Source organism: Labrus bergylta, chromosome 20 (genome assembly GCF_963930695.1).
Source record: "Labrus bergylta chromosome 20, fLabBer1.1, whole genome shotgun sequence".
Classification (NCBI taxonomy): domain Eukaryota; kingdom Metazoa; phylum Chordata; class Actinopteri; order Labriformes; family Labridae; genus Labrus; species Labrus bergylta.
In genome coordinates, this window is record NC_089214.1 from 22,152,722 (window position 1) to 22,164,511 (window position 11,790).

Here is an 11,790-nt window from a genome sequence, read left to right on the forward strand (position 1 = left end):
GTTCTTGAACCGGCACGATAGACTACATACATTTTGAGACCTGAGCATACTGCCCAACTTATGAAGGAGGTTATCGCTGGGAGTTTTGTTAATTACTTTTTATCTGATTCCCCCTGTTAGATTTGCTCTAGGGTAACTCTGCTTCAGCATTTTTAGATTAAAAGTGCATAGTGAAATCTAATATTTAATCCAATCAGGCTATGGAAGCTAATTTCCGCCAGTTAAAAATATTAAAATTGAAACTTTGTTGAGAATTTTTTTATTGCCCATTTTATGTCGAGATGATGAGATAAAAAGTTAATGCACTCCAAAATAAATAAATACAAGTATTTTTTGCATTTTAGGGTTGCATTATGTCCACTCTGGTGGAAATTTCTGTAACTTCTTCAGAATTATGAATTTAAAATAAAATAATGTCACCTTGCATGTCCTAAAATTGCAAATTGCATTTAAAACTGGTTACCTGATATAATTCATGCATGGAAGGGTTAATATGGGCAAAAAAATTTTTCAATAAATCTGTTGGGAAAGTTATAGGCTACATGCAGAGTGTTTTCATGGTCAGAAGACGAGAAAAGAGCTGTGAGTCCAGTCCATTTACCATTTTTTAAATAATGTAGTTAAACAAACCAAAGACTATTAAGTGCTTGGGTGGAAGGAGAGCCTCCACGGAAGCGTCCTCACTAGAGATAAGCTCCCGTGTTGGGTAGAATATGATAAGATAGAATAAGATAAGTTAAGTTTAGATAAGTTTCGATAAGTTTCGATAAGTTAAGTTAAATTTAGATAAGTTTAGATAAGTTAAGTTAAGTTTAGATAAGTTAAGTTTAGATAAGTTTAGATAAGTTAAGTTAAGTTTAGATAAGTGAAGTTTAGATAAGTTTAGATAAGTTAAGTTAAGTTTAGATAAGTGAAGTTTAGATAAGTTTAGATAAGTTAAGCTTAGATACGTTTAGATAAGTTATGTTAAGTTTAGATAAGATATTCTTGCAGACTAAGGTTGTGATGTGTGATGTAGTTTTCTCTCTTCAACTCTTTGGGCACTTCCTGTATGGTCTGATGACTTGGCACTTGATAACATCTCGCTCCTCTTTAGCTCCACCCTCTCCTCCAAATATGGTCACAGAAGAAAAAGTTGAATTTCAAAAATGCATTTCAGCATTATAATATTCATCTCCAGCATACGTCGTGGTTCACATATAGCGCTCCTCCTCAGCTCCTCAGCTCCTCAAAACATGTTCACCTGTGGCTCCAGGTAACAAAAGGCTTAAAAAGACAACAAACCAAAGTTTACATCACAGTGGCTACATCCATTTTAACGGTCTATGGTTGTGATGTGCTGTGATGTTATAACTCTTCTATAATGTGAAGAAAACTAGCTGTTTTAGCAGCTAATGAATTAATAAGAGGTCCTGACTTTTGGTCTAACTTCTTGCTCCTCACCAGCTCCTCCTCACAGATCACAGAAATGTGAAAATGAAAGACCCAGGATTTCATTGAATAATTTAAACACTGTGCTCATGGTATCAGTGTCTTTGCTCACTGTACCTGGTATACTGTGTTGTTCTGTGTTTTAACACTGTTACATTGTTTGGTCGTACAACTTGGCTTTTGCCAGCGCTTCACTCCTCTTCAGCTCCACCGTTGTATTCAAACATGGTCACCTCCGTCTCCAGGTAACAAAAGGCTTTGACATGGCAACAAAATAATGAGTTCTATTACAGTGGGGTCATCTATTCATTTAACAAATCTATGGTTGTGATGTAATGTTCTGTTATCACTTTCTTTAGGCAGCTAATGAATTAGCCACATGCTAAAGAAGCATTTGCTAACCTCTGCTCCTCTCCAGCTCCTCCTCCAGCATTATACTGAACATCTCCTGCACAAAGTTGTTCTCATGTAGCGCTCCTCCTCAGCTCCACCCTCTCCTCAAGTCACCTGTGGCTCCAGGTAACAAACGCTTCCAAAAGGCAACAAAAGCGAGGGTTATATCACAGTGTTTACGTCAATGTTACAGTCTATGGTTGTGATGTGTTTGTGATGTTATCACCTTCTATCACTTAATGCAGAAACTCATTCTGGAAACTAGCTGTTTGAGCAGCTACTGAACTGATAAGAAGTAAGGACTTTTGGTCTGATAACTTGACATTTGCTAACTTCCTGCTCCTCTCCAGCTCCTCCTCCTCATGTCCAAATATGGTCGCATCAGAAAAAAAACCTGAATATGAAGTATGATAGAAACATAATCTAAATGTACCTGGCTTGTTACATTGTTTGAATCACTCTTGCATGGTTATCAGGATTGTGTGATGAGAAACCTGTTACTTTTAGTTCCTGGTACCTGCCATTCTCCTGCTGCTCTAACCTTTGAAATGAATGTGGGTAAGGGGCAAGTCAGCTGTTTTATGAACTCTTGCATCTTAGATAACTTCAGTCTCATACCACATTAATGTCATGAACATTGTGCTTACTAGCTATTTATCCAGGCTATTTGGTTATCTGGCCTCTTCTTGTATTGGCATTTGGTTCTAATGCACCTGTGTCTCCAGGTAACAACAGGTCACAGTGACAGCATCTATTCATGTTATTATGAACTTCTGGTTGCTCTCACTGTAGGCACATAGCAGTGTGTTTACTCACTGAACATGAATCTTGTTTAGTGTTTGTCATTTATTGTCGCAGCTCTTGTTTGAGATTCAGGTTCAGGCTCCCTCACCAGCTCATCAACTAACAACGGGCTCAGACTGTCTGATAACTTTTTGATACGTTTCTGTTGGTAACCTCTGCTCCGCTTCGACTCCTCCTCTCATCCAAGTACGGTAAACTCTGGATCTTAAGGCCTTAACAATAGAAAACTGGAAACTTGAAAACATAGTCAGGGGATATTAATGTGATGTTGTGATTTTTTCAGATTTTATGTTTTTTCACATCATGTTGTGTTATTGTGTAAATATGTAATGTTGTGTTATATTACGTCATGTGTTGGCTTCTATTTTGTTGTTATTTGATTTTTTTCAGATAATATGTTTCTATATTATATTGTGTTTATGTGTTATGTGGTGTTATTCATGTCATGTGTTGTCTTGTTTTGTTGTGTTTTGTTGTGTCTTGTTGTGTCTTTGTGTGTTACGTTGTGTTGTGATGTGTTGTCTCGTCATGTGATCTGATCTGATGTGATGATTAATGATGTCACATAATATCAGGTCATGTGAGCTACATTTTGTTTCATCAAAATGAACTTTTTGGTTCATTGAATGTCCCAGCGTCTCTTTGATTCATTCCCTCAGCGGACAGGTGGGATCTAAAAAAGGTGAGTTTGATTCCTACACAATGTTTGTTTTCAGCATGGAATCCTTTTTGATTCTTTTTTTTGTTTTTTTTCTTCAGGAACAGGAGGTGAAATCTAAAGAAGAGCCGTGAACAACAGAACAGAGGAGACAGGAAGCAGCACAGAGGACACAGACAGGATGAGGCTGAATGAACAGACCGACAACGAGAGAGAAGAAGAAAAGACGAGAGACAAGTGTCAATGGTAACTTCATGAAAACAGCTCTGAATATATTCTTAAGAAAACATTGCTCACTTTGAGGAACATTTCTCTGACATTAGATGAACTTCATTTGATTTGTGATGTATGTCCACTAAACCATTGTATTGTTTGTTTGTTTCAGCTGAGACCTCAAAGCAAACAGAGGACTCCATTTAAAGAAGAGACGGACGAGTTTGGAGACAACAAGAGGTCGGCACAACATCTAGAATCAGCTGCAAAAACAGAGTTTGCAAATCAAATCTGAATAAATATAGAGCCATGAATAATCTCTTCTGTCAACTGTTGGTATTTTCTCTTTATTTTGATGTAGGGGTCATTTATATATCCTTAATAATATCACTTTATTAAGGAAAAAACAGGTTTTCTCAAAAATGTTTAATATCCTGACTCTGAATTATTTAATTTGAAGAATCTATAAAGAGCTATATGCTGATGTTTTGAGCCGTGGTGACTGGTGGTCTTCTATATTCTGAAAAGTATCTTAAGAGATATACTGTATGTTTTATCTATCATGAACTTCACTACTTCTGTCTTACAGTACGCTCTGTACATAGTCATGGAAGCACCCTGTGATTTCAGTGAGGTAGTATGACACATGACATATGAATACAAGAGGCTTTTGGCTACATATTAAACCCATCCTATGATTTCATTTTTGTAGGAAAATATGCAGCAAATAAGGCGTTGGTACTTGGATTGGCCGGCCCACGGACTAATAGAGTTCACCGAGTGGCTCACTTACAAACTCATGAAACTCACCCTAACCCAAATCACTCAAAGACAACAACAGAAAGTTAACCCTTAGTAGTGACTTGATGAGACAACTAGATATGATTGTATTTGTTATGTTTCAATCATCTTCTTTAGGCATAAAATGAGTTCTAACTATCTTTCAATAACTTGAGTTACACCTCCACTACATATATGTTGTTTTTAAAATAGAGGAGTGTTTTTAAAATAGAGGAATGTGTCATAGTTACCTGGGCTACATTTAGCAATATCATCAAGCAGGCATCCAAAAGAAATATTATATTGTTTTTTACCCAGCCATTCATTCCACTTTATCACAGTCAGGTGATTGTTTATAAACCAATTATTAATCATTGATAAAATATAAATTATCTATTGTTTTATAAACCATCCCTTAAAGGTTTATAAATCATTTGGTCATCATTAACTCTTTATAAAGTGTATGAAATGTTATAATGTGTGCATCAATAAACTGTTAACATAACATAAATTATAGCATTACAAATCATTAGCAAACATTATTAACTATCATTTCATTGTTTGTTAACAGTAAATAACTATTACCTAATGGTTAATTAACTATCTATTTACCCTTATTTACCCTTTATAGATGATGGTTATTATAAAGTGTTACCAAAATCAGTTTAGAAAGAAGTTCTCATTATCTTAAAAGAGCTGCTCGACTCTCTCTTGTGTCTGTGCAGCTTTTCTCTCTCTCTCTCTCTCTCTCTCTCTCTCTCTCTCTCTCGCTCTCTCTCTCTCTCTCTCTCAGTTCAATTCAATTCAAATGGCTTTATTGGCATGACGTTAAACAAAAAACATGTTGCCCAAGCAAAATATACAATACAAATATATATAATAATATGAAATTAAATAATGACGTGAAACACAATTACATAAAAGAGTAATACAAATTATTTACAGATGAGTAAACATGTCTTATATTGTGACCAGACATGTATTGTGACATGAAGAACCTTGAATATAAATAACTTACATAGAACCCTCTCTCACTCGATGACATGCAGACACATATTCTGCTGATATCTCTACAGCTCTCTTCTCCCAGAGTGATTCTCATCTGTTCCTCTTTAGGGAGGGACAGAAAGCCGGGGATTTGATCATTAAATCTGGGAAAGGAAGTGTCTCTAATGTCTTTATATTTGGGGCAGCTAGTGAGGATATGAAGTTCAGTTTCCACCTGTCCTGTTCCACAGTGCACACACACACTCTCTCTCTCTCTCTGTGGAGAGGGGATTGCTTGCTTTACATTAGCGTGCCTCCTTCCTCCTCAGGCGCTTACAGCAATCATATGGTTTCACTCCATGGTGCTGCTGAGGAGGCGGCTTTGCTGGAAACTGAAGAGACGACGCTGCCAGCTGGAAACTCCAGGAGAGCCTCTTCATACTGGATCCGATCTTGTCTCATATGAAAGCTCTGTTATCCGTTCAGTTATGTCATCTTCAGGAAAATGTCATCCAAGTTGTTGTTTTTATTTATGCAGCAGCAACATAATGCACGCAGGTTCACATGATTATGTCAACATTAACTACAGCATTAAAGACAGGGTTGGTCATTTCCTCCAGATTCACTTTTTTGGATTCTATTTGAAATTGTCTTTAGGTCCTGACAGAAATTAATAACTCATGTTCTCTGAAAAAGGAACAAAGACAATCTGTCATCTGTATCAGTTTGTAAGTCTGTAAAAACTTCAACCAATGTCTGCCACGAGGTACCAATCTGATGAACCAATCAGACGCCTCCCTGTCTCCCTGCTCGCTCTCTACCTCTTGCGTGCTCTAGCTCACACTCAAAGAGCGTCACCGATGACTTTAGGAGTTTATACTGTGAGTTTACGTACCGCTGAATGAGACCTGAGACGACGTAGTTTCTACACAATGTAAGAGATGAGCTGAGGTCCACTTCTGGAGGGATGGAGCTCTGTATGTAAGTGAGGGGGCGTGGCTTATGAGGGAGTACAGAGGGGAGGGGATGGTTGCAGATGAAGCGCTAGGGGAATGCTACTTTCAAAATCATGCTAGTTTTAGAAATTGACCAACCCTGTCTTTAAGTGAAAGGTGGACATTTTAAGCTTTCAATAAAACCATCAACTCATACAAGTGTGAGAAACATTATCGGTCACATCGAGCTGCATACAGTGCCGAAATCTGAGCTGACGAGTAGGTTGCCATCAGCGTTGTTTCACACAGTTTACCTGCACGGTAAATAGACTGTGTGTGTGTGTGTGTGTTTTAAGAGCCGCCTCTGTGTCTGCATGTCGGTTACACTCTGTTAGCTTCATCCTTGGAGCCTGTAATGGAAATGATCCTGAATGGATGAATACACTGCAGCACTGAAGGGAAATGAATGTGTTCATGTCTGAAGGTCTGGTGTTGGAGGAGAGGTTTAATGGTGTGTTCAGAGACTATAAGCCACAAAGAGTGCAAATGTGACGTGTGGGTTGCAGGTACAGTCTCCCAGGCGTGAGGCTTTAAGAAAGGTTTGAACCACTGCAGTGACCTCTTGAGAGACAGCTGAGCTGGAAACATACCTCAGAGAGAATAGACAGTAAAACAATCATTCTGCTCCTTCCATAAAGATAACATTTATATTCCAGTTTTATTGGAAGATCTGTTTTGTCCCCAGTTAATCACTAGAGAATGTTTGCAAATCAAACACATTTTCTGTACGATGGACCACAGACAGATATATGGAAGAGGATTAAGCCCACTGAAAAGAAATGTTTTGGTTCTGCCTTTTTTTTCTTAAAGAATTCTGAGAAAAAAAAATCTGAATTCTGACTTCCATCTCAGAATTCAGATTTTTTTCTCAGAATTCTGAGATTAAAATCAGAATCCTAAAAAAAAAAGTCAGAACCAAAAAACATTTTTCAGTGGATCTAATCCTCTTCCTTACAGACATCCGAAAAACGCAGCCGAAAGAAAAAACAGACTAAAGGTCTTCGCACATGGAGTACTTTCTTTTTTCAGATGATTTTTTAGGATTGGTAATGTTATGAAAAATGTTTCACACAGAAATCTTGCAACCTTGATGAGTCTGATGCGTCTATTTTTCTATTTATTGAGGAGAGTTGCAGTGCAAGACAAAATGGAGTCATCAAGCAGTGAAGATGATTTTGTGGTTATTTCATGCCTTGAAAAAACAAAAAAGTAAACACTGGGTCCATCCACTAAGTCATTTTTTTTGTGTGTCCATCATGTTTGATACCCAAACTTTCCAAAAAAATAAAAAATAAACATTTGTGAATGTTTTGGCATCTGTCTAAATCGTTTAGGGTTGTTTGACTATTCAGAGTTTGTGTCTCTACCTCAGCCACTGTTCAGAATTCCTTTGTGTAAATTGGTGTTCTTTTAAATGTGTGGTTCCAGTACAACGTATCAAACTGGACCACTGAAATCCTGAAACACACCGGGAAGTGATCTGAATAATTCTGCAGCTTCTTTATCAACAGGTGGAAAGGTCTTTGCACTCTGAGTCCTTTTGTTCTGATTCATTTTTCAAATCTATAATCCAATAAAAACATTGAGAACAGAAACCTTGTACCTTGGCGTTTTTGACCAGTGTACATGAGGCAACATGGCCAACACCAAGTGAGATCCTATGACCTTAATATAGTATCAGGCTTTAATGGAAACCATGGAGGTTCTCCAGCAGAGGTCACTCATCAAATTACATCTCCCGCTTCTAATTTTACTCCAAAGCTTCCTCCCTTATTGCATCGCTGACTGTGTCCCTGGGGGAATCAGGTCCCAATTTGAGCAGGTTTGTGCAATACAGGCTCCCGTTGATTGTTTGTTTATTGGCTGCAGGCTGTCGGTCAGGTTGCTCGTTTCTGTTAAGATGAGGTTTTGTGCTAAAGTTTGTGTCCTAAAGGGGAAGAAGTGCAATCTGTGTCACTCCCAGGAGAAGATCTGCTGCCTGACAGATGAACTACACCCAGAAAGTTTATGTCAAGGAAAGTTTTTCAACAAGTATCTGCTCATTGTGACGGCAAAATGTTTTGTTACCCTTAAATGAAATCATCCTTTGTTTTATTTTTGCTATTAGATAAGTTTGACCTGCATTTTAATTATTACAAAAAACGAGATAATCACATAAAACATAGAACACCTGTCTTCAACTTTTTTGGAGTTGAGTCAAAGAAACAACCTCTACATGCAGTGCTGGCTTCTCTGACAACAATGCAGCAGTCAGTATGTCCTCCTTCTACCTTTAGATTCTGCTCCTGAATGCTCTGGATTTGTTTGGACCAGAGAAGGTAGGCGGTTTTAAGACACCCCCAAACGGCCGTTTTGGACACCCCTCGGTTTGTCAGATATGAGAGCAGTTATCAGGTCAACAGGTGTTGCAGTGATGGAAGCGGTCAAGAGAAGTGGTTCAGATAGAAGTGATTGTACCCGACCTAAAAAGCCTCTGCATGTTTCTAATAAGCTCCACGAGCAGAAACGTGCTCAAACTAGGATCAATATTGGAGATGCTTTTGAAAAATGGAGAGAGGTTAGAACACAGAAAGGTTTACAGACCCATGCAGAGCTGGCTAATGGAACGTTGCGTGCACGGAGTGTGTAGAAATTGAGGGTTAGAGCATGTTCTCTTTGTATGGATGTTGCAGTCCTCAAGGCGGGCGGCCCAGGTTAGGATCCAACCTGTTGGTCTTTTCCTGCATGTCATTCCCCACTCTCTCGCTCTCTCTCTCTCTCTCTCTCTCTCTCTCTCTCTCTCTCTCCCTGATTTCTGATAATTCACTGACTCTATGCACAGTCATTCTCTAAACAGGTGTAGAGGATTTTGTTTTGCAAACATTTTGCGGTCTTGAGTTGAACGGTAAAAAGTTTCTCAGTGCACCTTTCAGACTCTTGATGGCGGACTCTTTTCTGCAGCTGATGGTAAACGCAGAAACCATTCTTAATATGCCGTTTTAAATAGGTTTAATATTAGAAATAAGCATTATCTATTTTTATGTCTTTGTGTATTTAACAGGCAGTTTAAATTGTCAGCATTGTCCCCACTAAGGAGAAAAAAACACACACCTTGTCTGAGGGTTAATGGAGGTCACGTTTGGTGTCGGGGACGTTTATTTTCAGCAGCGTGAAAGAAAAGATGAGAAAAGTAAGAAAGCGAGCACAAAGCGCTGCTTTATAATGTCAGCTAATAGTGAAGAAAGGTGCTGAACTGATTTCTTTTCCTCTCTGATTGCCACACGGGAACAAATGAGCGAGCTGCCAATCTGCTGAGCTGATTCTGTCGGGGCCTCAGGTTGCTGATTAATGAAATGTGGGAGGACAAAAAGACGGCTGTGAGCGCCGCCACAGCCTACCCACAATCCCTCACTGCTTTTTCTGATTGGGCTAATCACCCTATTGTCCCTTAGCACTTTGAGTCTGGGATTTTAAAAAAGGGCGACGAAAGGAATCACACAGGGGGGAAAAAAAACAGCTTTTTCCCTTTTTATCCCCTCCACCATCTCGCCGTTTTCTCCTCTCCCACATCATGCCGTGCACCATTACCTCCAGTTTCTCCATAACGCCTCGTGTGTCATCCATCTCGCTCTCTTTAATGGCAGCCTCATAATTATTTAGATGATTATGTGTTGCAAGCCATTTAGCATGCTCAATGACACATGTTTAATTTATTTGCTGCCGCAGCTTCTCATGGAGGAAAAGAATCGAAGGCGGCGGCGATGCTCTCTGCTGCTGGCGAAGCAAATCACTGCTAGAAATTGTTTGATAAATTGCAGCTGTTGATATAATATGCTATGCCACATCAAGGAGCTAATGTGATACAAATAAGGTGTGTTTTGTGTAGCATTGCAAGGCAGCGTTTGCTCGGCCTAATGGTGTGTGTCTTGGTTGACCAGTGAACCCGCAGAACATGACGCACCATTGAGCAAGCTATTAGGACGTGATAATGGGAGAGGATGCAGGATGCAGGATGGAGCCTCGTCTCCTTCAAGGATTCTCAACAACTCTCCCTGAAGGGAAAACAGGACAACATGCAGAATATCTAAAATATTTTCATTTCTAATGCAAGAAAAAACAAGCTCGAAAAGTTAAGGATGATTGCAAAAACCAAATATTTTGTTTCTGCAAAATAACAAATGTAATATTTGGACTTCAGCATGTGGAAATATAAATGAATGTCTGCAGTAACATCCAGGAACCACTAGAGAGCAGTATAACCTCATTGAACTGTAACAGATTTATTCCTCCTCATTCCAGAATCACTTTAAGGCTGTAATAAATATAAATGTTGTTGTTGTTGTTTTTTATACAGGTGATGCCTTTTATTTTATCATTCTATATTTAAATACAAACTGATTTATTATATTTTCTGTTAAGCTTCACATAACGTTAATTATTAAGATGGAATGAAAATAACTTGAATCTTATTTGTTGTTGTTGTCATTAGTTACTCTCATTTGTTCCTTGTTTTTGTGATTTCCTGTTTTATTTTGATAATTGTACCCTTGTTTGTCTCGGTTTCCTGTCTATTTTCCTTTTGATAATCCTGAGTTTAGTTTTCAGAGTTTCCTGTTTTTGTTTCTCTGTTTGTGGGTTTAGTTTGAACGTTTTCCTGCAGTAAGCTAATGTTTTTGTCTTTCAAACTTTAGTTTGATTAAATCCTATTTGATCTGTTATTGGGTCCATATCCTGGTTTTTTAGACCTATATTTGGACAATCAGCTTTCTCCATCAAAGGAGGTAAACTCTGGAACACATTAAACACCTGAAATAAAATTAATCTCAGTCTTAAAATCTTTTACAAAAAGGAGAAATGCTGAAAGTAAAGCAGAACTGTGCCTGCTTTAAAATCTTAAATCTGTACTTTAAACTGGTTTATAGCATTTGTATTTTCATATTGTTGTACATGTATTTTAATATATCCTCATATCGTTTGATGTGATCCACTGTTGTACATTTTTACTCTGTTTCCCTAAAGGCCCAACGAAAGACACGAGTTGGAATTAGGCAATAGTTATAAACTCTTTCTGCAGCACTTCAGTTTCATGTTCTGTATTTAAACTATGTTAAATTGTATTACTAATTTTCACGCGTACAGTGTGAGCTCTCAGGTCGTGTCTGACAATCTGGTTGTTCAGTGTGAGCACCTAAATCTCAACGTCTGGTTGGGTGTCATAAAGGATCCAGTCATATAGTGTGAGCTGACATGCCACCCCGACGAGCCAGGCCTAAGGGAGTTTTTTTTAAATTTATTATTCATGTTTTAATGCAGAACCAGGAATTTGTGAAATCTGAATTTTGGAACATAATATCGGTCCAGAATGAAGCTTGGGGACGTTTTCAGAGAAGAAGAGGACATTACTCTTCACTTGGAGGGAGGAGGGGGGGCAGGAGGACAGAGGATGGGGGGGAGAAATAGGCCTGAACTGACCACAACACAATCCTAACAGCTTGCATTATTCATTATTTATTGTTAATTATCTATTTATAATCACAAAGGACAAATACA

General features: G+C 38.3%; 1 long non-coding RNA gene across 1 annotated transcript; it reads left to right on the plus strand.

The window, feature by feature from the left end:
* Nucleotides 1–1,158: 1,158 nt before the first annotated feature.
* LOC109992664 (uncharacterized) lies at nt 1,159–3,818 on the plus strand. The gene is made up of 5 exons (XR_010664871.1): nt 1,159–1,676; nt 1,850–1,950; nt 3,264–3,310; nt 3,388–3,532; nt 3,672–3,818. It is a non-coding gene; the product is annotated as an uncharacterized lncRNA (long non-coding RNA).
* The last annotated feature ends 7,972 nt before the right edge of the window (nt 3,819–11,790 follow it).